Source organism: Dreissena polymorpha, chromosome 9 (genome assembly GCF_020536995.1).
Source record: "Dreissena polymorpha isolate Duluth1 chromosome 9, UMN_Dpol_1.0, whole genome shotgun sequence".
NCBI classification, from domain to species: domain Eukaryota; kingdom Metazoa; phylum Mollusca; class Bivalvia; order Myida; family Dreissenidae; genus Dreissena; species Dreissena polymorpha.
In genome coordinates this window covers 3,139,747-3,152,838 of record NC_068363.1, presented here as the reverse complement: position 1 = coordinate 3,152,838, position 13,092 = coordinate 3,139,747, and the positions used below count along the sequence as shown (strand labels likewise).

At 35.8% G+C, this 13,092-nt stretch overlaps 1 protein-coding gene across 13 annotated transcripts in view; it reads left to right on the top strand.

Annotated features, from left to right (window-relative positions):
- The window catches only part of LOC127845715 (piezo-type mechanosensitive ion channel component 1-like), a 255,188-nt gene that overhangs the window by 105,879 nt on the left and 136,217 nt on the right, over positions 1-13,092 (top strand). The gene's annotated exons all lie outside the window — the stretch shown is intronic.

The window sequence follows — 13,092 nt, the reverse complement described above, 5'->3', positions numbered from 1 at the left end:
TTTTCTGTTAAAGCTGAAATTTTTCTGCATTTTAGAATATTTTTTTTACTGCATAATTATTTAATGCAATGAAAATATGTTGCCAATGCAACTGCATTTAATGCACATAAAATGTGCATTTTGTACACTTTTTCAAGTAGGGTTGCATTGCAGTGAGACATCTTCTATTTACCTTCTGGGCAACATAGCCTGATACGAAAGCTTATTTATGTGTGTCAATCTACAATTAGTAAGCTAGTTATATTAATGAAATGTCAAATTCACTGAACACTAGTATCAACAGTTTAATTAAGTCATACATGCCATAATTTTTCAGACCAATTCCGGGACATTGAATTAAATTGTCCGGGACTTTTGCCGATTTTCCGGGACATGTATAAAATGTAGCGATATTAATAGACATATGCATTTTGGTACGTTTTTTTGTTTCGCATCGTTAATTGCAAAAGTTCGAAAACCTATCCGAAATACACTTGATCTTTTAACGTCAAATTAAACATTACTACTTCTGTTACTTGATACAAGCCACGTGTTTTCAGTGTAAGCATTCTAAACATAGATGGTGACGTCACTGCGTTATTGTTATTAAGACCGGTGTGTAACGCGTAGTTGTTGATACGTCTTTATTCATTTATAACATTTATATAATAAAAAATACAACACTACAGTACCGTTAGATCGTCAACTCAAATCAATTCACAATACATACAACCAATCACAATAAAACAAATACAACAAAACAGTGCCGGTATACTTCTTTGTCCGTTAAACGTGCGAACATAAACTGCTTTTTTTTTTTTTACTCAGCGATGTTGGACTTCAGATGTGTGAATAACTATCCTTTGCCCTTACGCAGCGGGAAATAATGACGTAGTAGAGTAAAGTCCATTAACAACTACATTATACAATGCCGCCTTTTCGGTTTTACCGCGAACGTGAGACAATCGATATGATAACAGGACCCCTGTTAATTGATCAATTTTGACACGTAGCGTAGTCTGCACGTCTGCCTATTTGGGTAGGCATTGTCATGGAGACGCTGCAGATATACACAGATTCGAGGTGCAGTTAAGCATAAGATAAGGTACATGTATATATGGATTTTGTAAATTCCGGGACATTTGACAGATTTCCGGGACAGCGGGACAAGTTCTTTATTTCCGGGACTGTCCCGGACAATCCGGGACGTATGGCATGTATGATTAAGTATTGATACAAGGTTTACACCTCACAGGGTACAAATTGCATCTAAATGAACTTAGACAGAACTAAAATGCACTGCTTTGTTCATAGTAGTGATTAAATCACAACATTTTATTCTATTCCACAACTCTTTTAATGGACACACTTTTGTATGCATATACCATTTTTTCAAGAGGCATATTGATAACTTATGAAGAATTTTACTTTTATATTAATAATTTTTAGAAAAAGATGAAAGAAATTAGACCGAACTTTAATATCAAAGATATAAATTCTTAGTAACGCTTGCACAGGTACACAATATAACTATATTCTTAACTTTTTACTGGCTCTACTTATTTATGTTTGCTACAGTTTATCCCACTTCTTGTTTATTGATTGTGCACTAACTAAGACAATCAAAGTAAATTCATGTGAGGCAGTGAAACTTTGAACTATTTAAGTACAGAACAAATAATATGTCTGTATAAACACTTACACACTTCAGTGGTTTTATTTGTGTCCATTGGAATGCCAATGGACTTTATTACCACAACACATAAATACGGTCCGATCGATTAAATGAAAATTGCAGTAAAATGCCTGGATGTAGTAGGATGTTGGCAGACAAAATAGAAAAGATAATTAAGATTGAAATTTCTAATGCTTACATTTTTTCACATAGAAACTTTTTTCGAAGATATTCTTTTGAGAATTTTTTGAGAACCATTTATTGTGCATTTTTCTACGACAAATTTTAGTGAGAAAACATGCTTATAAAATAAAACAAATATTGTTTGTAAATCAATTCTATTATTGGCAAAAGCGTTTCACGTTTACTATACAGATGGGGGTAATCATGTGATAGTCAAGATGGCGACGTCTATGCCAAGGCAGGTTTTTTGCTGTTTTATACCCTTTATAACTTGTATTATTTTTTCAAATGCCGCTCACTTTCCAGCCATATCAGCAAGAAAGTTACAAGTTGTGTTTATTTCATAGTAATATTCACTCTATTTTTTTTTTAGTGGGATGACCTAGTTACAGCAAATTTTCATTAACAAATTTTGCGGGTAGATAAGTTGAAATATAAAGTTTATTTTAAAACAAAATTAAAGCTTATCACTTTTTATGTATATTGTTTTGCACATGTCGGTCTGTCCGACGGTCCGTCCACCGAATGGCCTCCGGATAATAACTCAAGAACACTTACGCCTAGGATCATGAAACTTCATAGGCACATTGATCATGACTCGCAGATGACCCCTTTTGATTATGAGGTCACTAGGTCAAAGGTCAAGGTCAAAGTGACTCGAAACAGTAAAATGGTTTCCGGATGATAACTCAAGAATGCTTACGCCTAGGATCATGAAAATTCATAGGTACATTTATCATGACTGGCAGATGACCCCTATTGATTTCAGGTCACTAGGTCAAAGGTCAAGGTCAAAGTGACTCAAAACAGTAAAATGGTTTCCGGATGATAACTCAAGAATGCTTATGCCTAGGATCATGAAACTCCATGGGTATATTGATCATGACTCGCAGATGACCCCTATTGATTTTGAGGTCACTAGGTCAAAGGTCAAGGTCACGGTGACCCGAAATAGTAATATGGTTTCCGGATGATAACTCAAGAACGCTTATGCCTAGGATCATGAAACTTGATAGGTAGATTGATCATGACTCTCAGATGACCCCTATTGATTTTCAGGTCACAAGGTCAAGGTCACGGTGACCCAAAATAGTAAAATGGTTTCCGGATGATAACTCAAGAACGCTTATGCCTAGGATCATGAAACTTGATAGGTAGTTTGATCATGACTGGCAGATGACCCATATTGATTTTCAGGTCACTAGGTCAAAGGTCAAGGTCACGGTGACCCGAAGTAGTAAAATGGTTTCCGGATGATAACTCAAGAACGCTTATGCCTAGGATCATGAAACTTCTTAGGTACATTGATCATGACTGGCAGATGACCCTTATTGATTTTCAGGTCAAAGGTCAAGGTCTCTGTGCCTCGAAATAGTAAAATGGTTTCTGGATGATAACGCAAGAACGTTTATGCCTAGGATCATGAAACTTGATAGGTACATTGATCATGACTCGCAGATGACCCCTATTGATTTTCAGGTCACTAGGTCAAAGGTCAAGGTCACAGTGACCCGAAATAGTAAAATGGTTTCCCGATGATAACTCAAGAAAGCTTATGGCTAGGATCATGAAACTTCATAGGTACATTGATCGTGACTGGCAGATGACCCCTATTTATTTTCAGGTCACTTGGTCAAAGGTGAACTTCACAATGACAAAAAACATATTCACAAAATGGCTGTCACTGCAACTGAGAGCCCATATGGGGGGCATGCATGTTTTACAAACAGCCCTTGTTTTACATATAATTTGTAATTATTTTAATAATTTTAATAAGGATTAAAAACTGCAGAATATGTGCTGAAAAATAAAGTGTGCATGTAATATTTTGTGAAAATTATGTATAACAACAACAACAACAACAACATCAAATAATTGTACCTTTCTGATTAAATGAAAATGAAGCGATTGTAACAGTATAATGAATGTTAACAAAACAAGAAAAACGTCTCGTAAATATTAATGATGTAATGCTAAGATTATAACAAATGCTAATTATAACAAAAGCATAAATAAATGTCTAGCCAATCAGAAATAATATTAACATCTGAACAATAACTTGTTCACAAAATACCTATTTGATTCATATTTCTGATTTTCCGATTGATATATTTCTACACTTCTTGTTTCATTTTTGTGTACTTATTCTAATTTTTTTTCTTTTTGATAGCCTTTAAGATTTTCATGTAGTCAACTGTTCCTTTAACATTTACTTCATTAGAAAAAGAAATTATATTGCCAATGAACTTTTAACTCCTTCGGTGCTCTTGTTGCTATATGAGGTGTTTGTAGCTGATGATCAAGAATCAATATTAATGCAACTGACAGAAGTTTGCTGCTTATGATGTTTTAACCAGTTAAATAAGATTTGCAGCATATTTTCAAATAGGCTTTTGAAGACATTTATTTAAAAAAAAAAAATTTTTTAATTGTTGTTGCCACTTTTCTGAGCTGTCGCAAATTGCAACAATGTCATCAGCAAAACCGCTGATATCTTGGGGATATACAATTGATTTGTTCTAAGAAACAGCCACTTTAATGAAATATTTCAAAAAGATTTAGTTTTGTTTGTTTATTTGGATTTTTTTTTACAGATTTCAACAGTATTTCAATAATATTACCGCAGTAGTTCAGGAACTATCACTGTGTTTTTTAACACTTGTTTATCTGGTCTACATAACTCATACTTATGCCAGTAACTGGCAACTGCACTTCTTGAAACAGACGTAAAGGGGGAATGGCTTTAAAAGGATTTCATGACCAATCTAGACACTATGTGGCAGGGCCAGGGTTCAAACTTGCAATCAATTCGTTGTTGTCCAGGTCTGTACTATTTCAGTTACCAGTGAAGGTTAAAACTAATTTTAATGCCCCCGGTAGGGTGGCATATAGCAGTTGAACTGTCCGTCAGTCAGTGTGTCAGTATGTGTGTATGTCAGTCTGTCCGTATGTCCGAAAACTATAATGGCCATGACTTTTTCAATATTGAAGATAGCAACTTGATATTTGGCATGCATGTGCATCTCACGAGGCTGCACATTTTGAGTGGTGAAAGGTGAAGGTCAAGGTCATCCTTCAAGGTCAAATGTCTAATATATGGCGTCTGTCTGTCTGTCCAAAAACTTTAACATTGGCCATAACTTTTTCAATATTGAAGATAGCAACTTGATATTTGGCATGCATGTGTATCTCATGAAGCTGAACATTTTGAGTGGTGAAAGGTGAAGGTCAAGGTCATCCTTCAAGGTCAAATGTCTAATATATGGCGTCTGTCCGCCCGTCCAAAAACTTTAACATTGGCCATAACTTTTTCACTATTGAAGATAACATTTGATTTTTGGCATGCATGTGCATCTCATGGAGCTGCACATTTTGAGTGGTGAAAGTTGAAGGTCAAGGTCATCCTTCAAGGTCAAATGTCAAATATATGGCGTCTGTCCATCTGAAATTTTAACATTGGCCATAACTTTTTCAATATTTAAGATAGCAAGCAACTTGATATTTGGCATGCATGTGTATCTCATGGAGCTGCACATTTTGAGTGGTGAAAGGTGAAGGTCAAGGTCATCCTTCAAGGTCAAATGTCTAATATATGGCGTCTGTCCGCCCGTCCAAAAACTTTAACATTGGCCATAACTTTTTCACTATTGAAGATAACATTTGATTTTTGGCATGCATGTGCATCTCATGGAGCTGCACATTTTGAGTGGTGAAAGTTGAAGGTCAAGGTCATCCTTCAAGGTCAAATGTCTAATATATGGCGTCTGTCCATCTGAAAACTTTAACATTGGCCATAACTTTTTCAATATTTAAGATAGCAAGCAACTTGATATTTGGCATGCATGTGTATCTCATGGAGCTGCACATTTTGAGTGGTGAAAGGTGAAGGTCAAGGTCATCCTTCAAGGTCAAATGTCTAATATATGGCGTCTGTCCGCCCGTCCAAAAACTTTAACATTGGCCATAACTTTTTCACTATTGAAGATAACATTTGATTTTTGGCATGCATGTGTATCTCATGGAGCTGCACATTTTGAGTGGTGAAAGGTGAAGGTCAAGGTCATCCTTCAAGGTCAAATGTCTAATATATGGCGTCTGTCCGCCCGTCCAAAAACTTTAACATTGGCCATAACTTTTTCACTATTGAAGATAACATTTGATTTTTGGCATGCATGTGTATCTCATGGAGCTGCACATTTTGAGTGGTGAAAGGTGAAGGTCAAGGTCATCCTTCAAGGTCAAATATCAAATATATGGCGTCTGTCCGTTAGAAAACTTTAAAATTGGCCATAACTTTTTCACTATTGAAGATAGCATTTGATATTTGGCATGCATGTGTATCTTACGGAGCTGCACATTTTGAGTGGTGAAAGGTGAAGGTCAAGGTCATCCTTCAAGGTAAAATGTCTAATATATGGCGTCTGTCCGTCCGTCCAAAAACTTTAACATTGGCCATAACATTTTTACTATTGAAGATAGCAACTTGATATTTGGCATGCATGTGTATCTCATGAAGCTGCACATTTTGAGTGGTGGAAGTTCAAGGTCAAGGTCATCCTTCAAGGTGAAAGGAAAAAAAAAAAAAAATCAAATCGGCGAAATAGGGGGCATTGTGTTTCTGACGAACACATCTCTTGCTTTTTTAAGTCTTGAAATTTCTCCTTTTTTTTTCTCGATACTTTTCTGTAAATGTATTGGGCGCTCAATTGTTGTAGAGATCGTATCGTGTAAATGCCAGGACTGTTGGATTGCTTTTGACACATCAGTTGGGTTTTCATCAAATTCTCATCAGATAGTTAATAAAAAACAATTTGCAGACTATTTTAATGTTAATCCTTTTTTGTTATTGATTGTTTACCATACCAGTAAGTAATGTTTTAATGTCAATCCTAATAGAGAAACATTGATTGCAATTAATAAACACATATTATCACCATTAAAAGTAAATGCATGTTGTGTTTTATCTCTGAAACCGCGTTTCTCATTTTTGATACATCATCATAAGGTAATTGGGAGCTTAACATATGTAAATGGTCATTTAAGCACTTATGTTTTGAACATGATGAATCATTAACCATTGTTGATATTCACTGTTTTGGGAGTGAGGCCCGATCCCTTTGGATTGGGAAAATTTGCGGCGTTTGACTGAAATTTTGAAAATAGTGTTGTTCTTGTTTTTCTAAAAAACGCTTTAAAATTAAGAATATAATTGTTCTCAGTATTATATTTTCCAATGTTGAAATTATATGGATGGGAAAAAAAAAATTTGAGATTTTTTTTTTTTTAAACCTTCCATTGGGAAAAATATATGCTTTTTTTCCATTGGGAATGGGGCCGGTTACCGGACCTGATTTGGAATGGGAAAAAAAACGCCACTGTTTACTGAGTGCAGTCTGACTGATGTAAGCATTGTGACAGTAAGACTCGAGTCAAGACAATGGTGACGGAAGGTCACGGGTTTGATCCCACTGTGGGAGCGTTCTTTAGATCTCCCTCAGAAACACCAAGTACTGGTTCTAGTCTCAGGAAACCCACTTGACAGCGTTTCAAAGACAGGGTTTCAAATAAGCCTTAGGCTTTCCATGCAATCGAGCTCAACTAAATAGGTTTCAACGCCATGTTTTTTCTGTCACTTAGATTTTTCCTGAAAAAATATATAAAGGGGGGGGGAATAAAGAGAAAAACAGCAAGGTCAGTAGTTCAAACATAAAACGCATAAAAAGCATCATTTGTGTTCATGTTTTTTTTAATTAACTAGCAATATTATGGCTATTTTTTTATATTCTTATTACAAGTTCTTGTTGCATGTAAATTGAAATTGGTTTGTTTTTGACAGAATCAACGTTTTTTTACTGATTCAATTTTTTCTTTCTCGCTTCACTTTGACCCAACAAAATCCTGACCATGAGTCAACATAAATCATCAACACATCACATTTCTCATGATAATCAACAAGGTAATTGATATCACACCTGTGTATTCAGAACACCATCTATCTTTACTCATAGTTATGAGTAAATTTATTATTCTCTATTCTCAAAATACTATTAAAATCTCATCATCTTTATAACCCATATCATCATCATTATCATTATCAAACAAATAATAGACCAAAGACAAAATAGGAGTGAGTGCTTGTATTTGACAGGACTTTCAACAAATAAATGCAAAAAACAATTCTTCTGACGCCCGTATATGTTGTATGCGCAATGGATATAGACCTCAACGGCACCGCTCAGTTGAGGAATCTCGAGACGACTGGAAACGGTGTAACATCTTTGTTCAGGTGTATAAAGAACTGAAACGATACTATTTAAATGCTGTAGGGCATGTAATTATGAATACTTCGTATACACATGTGTGTCATGTGAAAAGGTGCAAATGTATTCATAACAATTAGACGTCAAGTATATATCTCAAAAAAGAGTTACTATTTGAATAAACTGATCCCCGCCGATGCCCACAGTGCACACAGGACGCCCCCAGAGCCCATCAATCACGCCAACTTGCTTAAATATTATAAATAAACAAATGTGAAACATTAATTTGTTCAAAGAAGCTGCTAATATCTGCAAGATTCATCTACCACCACCAATCAAGAGAAGTGTACATGACTTCACGTACACCCCATACAATAATCAGTAGTAATAAACGATTCAGGTAAAACCGCGAGCGGGATACGCAACCCTACTGCCATTTTTGTTTTCTTTTTTTTTTTTTTTAATGGCAGGGGGACGTATGAGGACCCATGGCTCGAGACCGGTGTCTAGGTGCCTTCATCACCTCCCAAAACCTCTAATTTAGAGAAATCTACAAATAAGCAGCTATTAAGATACTGTAACATTAAGTATTTTATAGTAAAAAATGTAATTAAAACATTATCAATTTCATTGCGCAAGTTAACATAACAAACAAACATCAAAAGCATCCTGCACACACCCCGGACATCAACAAGAAACAAACAAATCACTCAAACCATAAAATCCATAAAGCATCTATAAAGAATGTTGATAAATCATAAATATTCCGAGAAATATATAAATGCATATGACGAATTTAACAGCTATATTAAACCGACTTTAACATCTAACCAGTCACACAAAAATGAAATATTAAGTAATCGTAAAATAAAAATGTCTTTAAAATTAAACGGTCATTACGAACGACAACAAAAAATTATAACACTGACATTTAAACAAACCAATATTTCAATAAGTATGCTGGAGGTACTCCAATTCTCCAGAAATTGAGAGTCTCGAAAAACATGACACCCATAACTTAAAAGACCTCATTCAAACACAATATTATGTAAAAAATGAGTCAAAATAATCAAGAAAACTTAGCTGCTTCAGACTCAAATGAAAATACACCCATCGTCTTTCCCAGTAAAGAAATCGGTTCGTGTTAAGATCCCATCTCACATGGACTAAAAACCGAACTGAAAATATACTAAATATATACTTTATAATAGCAAAATTATAAACATAAAACAATGTAACCAATTATTTAACCATACATATGTTCATTAAGGGCGGGCGGGCGGGGTTATCACCCTTTCGTTTTCTTGCTCCATAACTTTGCCTGTCAAAAACAACCCTCGAATGGCGTGTTACTAGATGTGCAAATCATATATACCCCAAAACGAAAAACTCGTGCGCTTTCGCGCTAAAACATGCACACAAAACCCGTGCATTATACGCGCTAAACCATTACCATAATCTCTCTTCTAAATAACACGTATTCAACCATACTATAGCGTATTTATCAAACCGAGAATAATTTCATTTCATTACTGTCTCTAAAATCAATATTTACATGGAAATAGTAACTAAAGACCTCTATTTAAATATTTCTCTAGTGTAATACCGGCACATACTTTGTGTAGCAGCTTTACAGTAAATAAACATTTTGGACAAATTTGAGGGGAAATAACCAAAATTAATGTATTGGTAGAATCATAATATTTGAAATACATCACTAAACAAGAAATGTGTTTGTTGAAAACACTATGTCCCCTTCTGCGCCGCTTTGAAATTATTTTTTTTTGACCTTTGACCCTGAAGGATGACCTTGACCTTGAACTTCCACCACTCAAAATGTGCAGCTTCATGAGAACGCCGCTTTGAAAAAAAAGAGTATTTTTTTTACCTTTGACCTTGAAGGATGACCTTGACATTGAAGGATGACCTTGACCTTGAACTTTCACCACTTAAAATGCCACTTGAGAACGCCGCTTTGATTATTATTTTTTGACCTTTGACCTTGAAGGATGACATTGACCTTGAAGGATGACCTTGACCTTGAACTTTCACCACTCAAAATGTGCAGCTTCATGAGAACGCCGCTTTAATTTTTTTTTGTGACCTTTGACCTTGAAGGATGACCTTGACCTTGAAGGATGACCTTGACCTTGAACTTCCACCACTCAAAATGTGCAGCTTCATGAGAATGCTGCTTTGAATTATTATTTTTTTACCTTTGACCTTGAAGGATGACCTTGACCTTTAAGGATGGCCTTGACCTTGAACTTCCACCACTCAAAATGTGCAGCTTCATGAGAACGCCTCTTTGAAACATTTTTTGTGTGTTGACCTTGAAGGATGACCTTGACCTTGAATTTCCACCACTCAAAATGTTCAGCTTTATGAGATACACATGCATGCCAAATATCAAGTTGCTATCTTCAATATTGAAAAATGTGTTTGTCAGAAACACTTTGTCCCCTTCTGTGCCGCTTTGATTTTTTTTTGTTAGACCTTTGACCTTGAAGGATGACCTTGACCTTTCACCACTCAAAATGTATGACTTCATGAGATACACATGCATGCCAAATATCAAGTTGGTATCTTCAATATTGCCAAAGTATTCATAAAATGAGCGATTTTGGCCACATATACTTGACCTCTGACCTTGAAGGATGACCTTGACCTTTCACCACTCAAAATGCGCAGCTCCATGAGATACACATGCATGCCAAATATCAAGTTGGTATCTTCAATATTGCCAAAGTATTCATAAAATGAGCAATTTGGGCCACATATATTTGAACTCTGACCTTGAAGGATGACCTTGACCTTGACCTTTCAACACTCAAAATGTGCGGCTCCATGAGATACACATGCATGCCAAATATCAAGTTGCTATCTTCAATATTGCAAAAGTATTCATAAATGAGTGATAATGGCCTCATATATTTGACGTCTGACCTTGAAGAATGACCTTGACCTTGACCTTTCACCACTCAAAATGTGCAGCTCCATGAGATACACATGCATGCCAAATATCAAGTTGCTTTCTTGAATATTGAAAATGTTATTGCAAATGTTAAAGTTGGAGCAAACAGACCAACATACAGAGCAACAGACAGGACAAAAACAATATGTCCCCGACTAAAGTGGGTGGGGGACATAAAAACCATCAATACCTCAAAAATCGAATTGCACGCCCCAACGCATTAATTAAAGGATTATGGTCTCAATTAAATAACAACATGCTTTGGCTTTGCCTTTCATAACTCTGTGTGTCATTTTTTTGTCAGGCAATTCACATTGAAACCTGTTGAATTGCTTTCATTACAAGTTTTACACCCAAAACATTTGTTAAAAATAATCCCATTATTGAAATGGAATGAATTACAAGTATGCTAATCATATTCAGTTTGAAATTTCGAAATAACTTTTACATCTAATTAAATATTTGCCTTGCAATCTTAACCCTCAACACTGGCAAACCCTAGTTATATAATGTACACAAGGGGGCTTAAACTCTCACTAAGAGCATTATTTACACGGCCACACCTTGTAACAATATTATTATATTGATCTTTGTATAACCATGATTTAGAAATTAATTATTGGCCTAATAATTTTGTTGGAGTCATAACCAAGTGGACATTAAGCAACACTGATTCTCTTATAGAGCTTCTTTTGCCAGGTGTGCAGACCAACAAGCAGACATCTGATTATGACATTAAATGTTCACTATAATGTCAAGATCCCCAATAAAAGTTTAAAGCTTGTTTAACGAATCCACAATAAGTTAAAAAAAAGTCACTTGAGTTTAAATTGCTCATAGTAATGTGAATTTCCTGCAGAATGTTTGCCATCTTTGACGTTGGACACTCTAGCTGGTTGTATGATCAGGCAATATATGATTAAAAGTTCCATAAGTTTGTCGTCCACACATCGGAGACATCATTGAGGTTAAATTTACTTGCAGAATAAAAGTCTGATGCCTTTTTATGTCCCCCAGTCTATTCTGGAGGACATATTATTTTTGCCCTGTCTGTTGGTTGGTTAGTTGGTTTGTTTGCGTCAAACTTTAACATTTGCCATAACTTTAGCAATATTGTAGATAGCAACTTGATATTTGGCATGCATGTGTATCTCATGGAGCTGCAAATTTTGATGAAATGTGGTGAAAGGTCAAGATCAAGGTAATTCTTCAAGGTCAAAGGTCAAATATATGGTGGGACATAGTGTTTCACAAAAACATCTTGTTCAAAAGGATTTCTGTCATATTACAACAATGATTTAACCAACTCACACTTCTGGGTAAGCTTATTTTCTCATACTATGGGCACATATTCATGCTTGAAACTGTGCTCTGCTGTATATTAATCATAGGGGAAGAATGGCTGTAGCCAACATTCTCTTAGGCCTGTCACTAGCCAACATTTATTAGGCGTGTCACTAGCCAACATTCATTAGGCCTGTCTCTAGCCAACAGTCTCTGAGACAAGTCACTAGCCAACATTTTCTTAGGCCTGTCACTAGCCAACATTGTCTTAGGCCTGTCACTAGCAAACATTGTCTTAGGCCTGTCACTAGCCAACATTCTCTTTGGCCTGTCACTAGCCAACATTCTCTTAGGCTTGTCACTAGCCAACATTCTCTAAGGCCTGTCACTAGCCAACATTCTCTTAGGCCTGTCACTAGCCAACATCGTCTTAGGCCTGTCACTAGCCAACATTGTCTTAGGCCTGTAACTAGCCAACATTCTCTTTGGCCTGTCACTAGCCAACATTCTCTTAGGCTTGTCACTAGCCAACATTCTCTAAGGCCTGTCACTAAATATAGACTTTATAATAGCAAAATTATAAACATAAAACAATGTAACCAATTATTTAACCATACATATGTTCATTAAGGGCGGGCGGGCGGGGTTATCACCCTTTCGTTTTCTTGCTCCATAACTTTGCCTGTCAAAAACAACCCTCGAATGGCGTGTTACTAGATGTGCAAATCATATATACC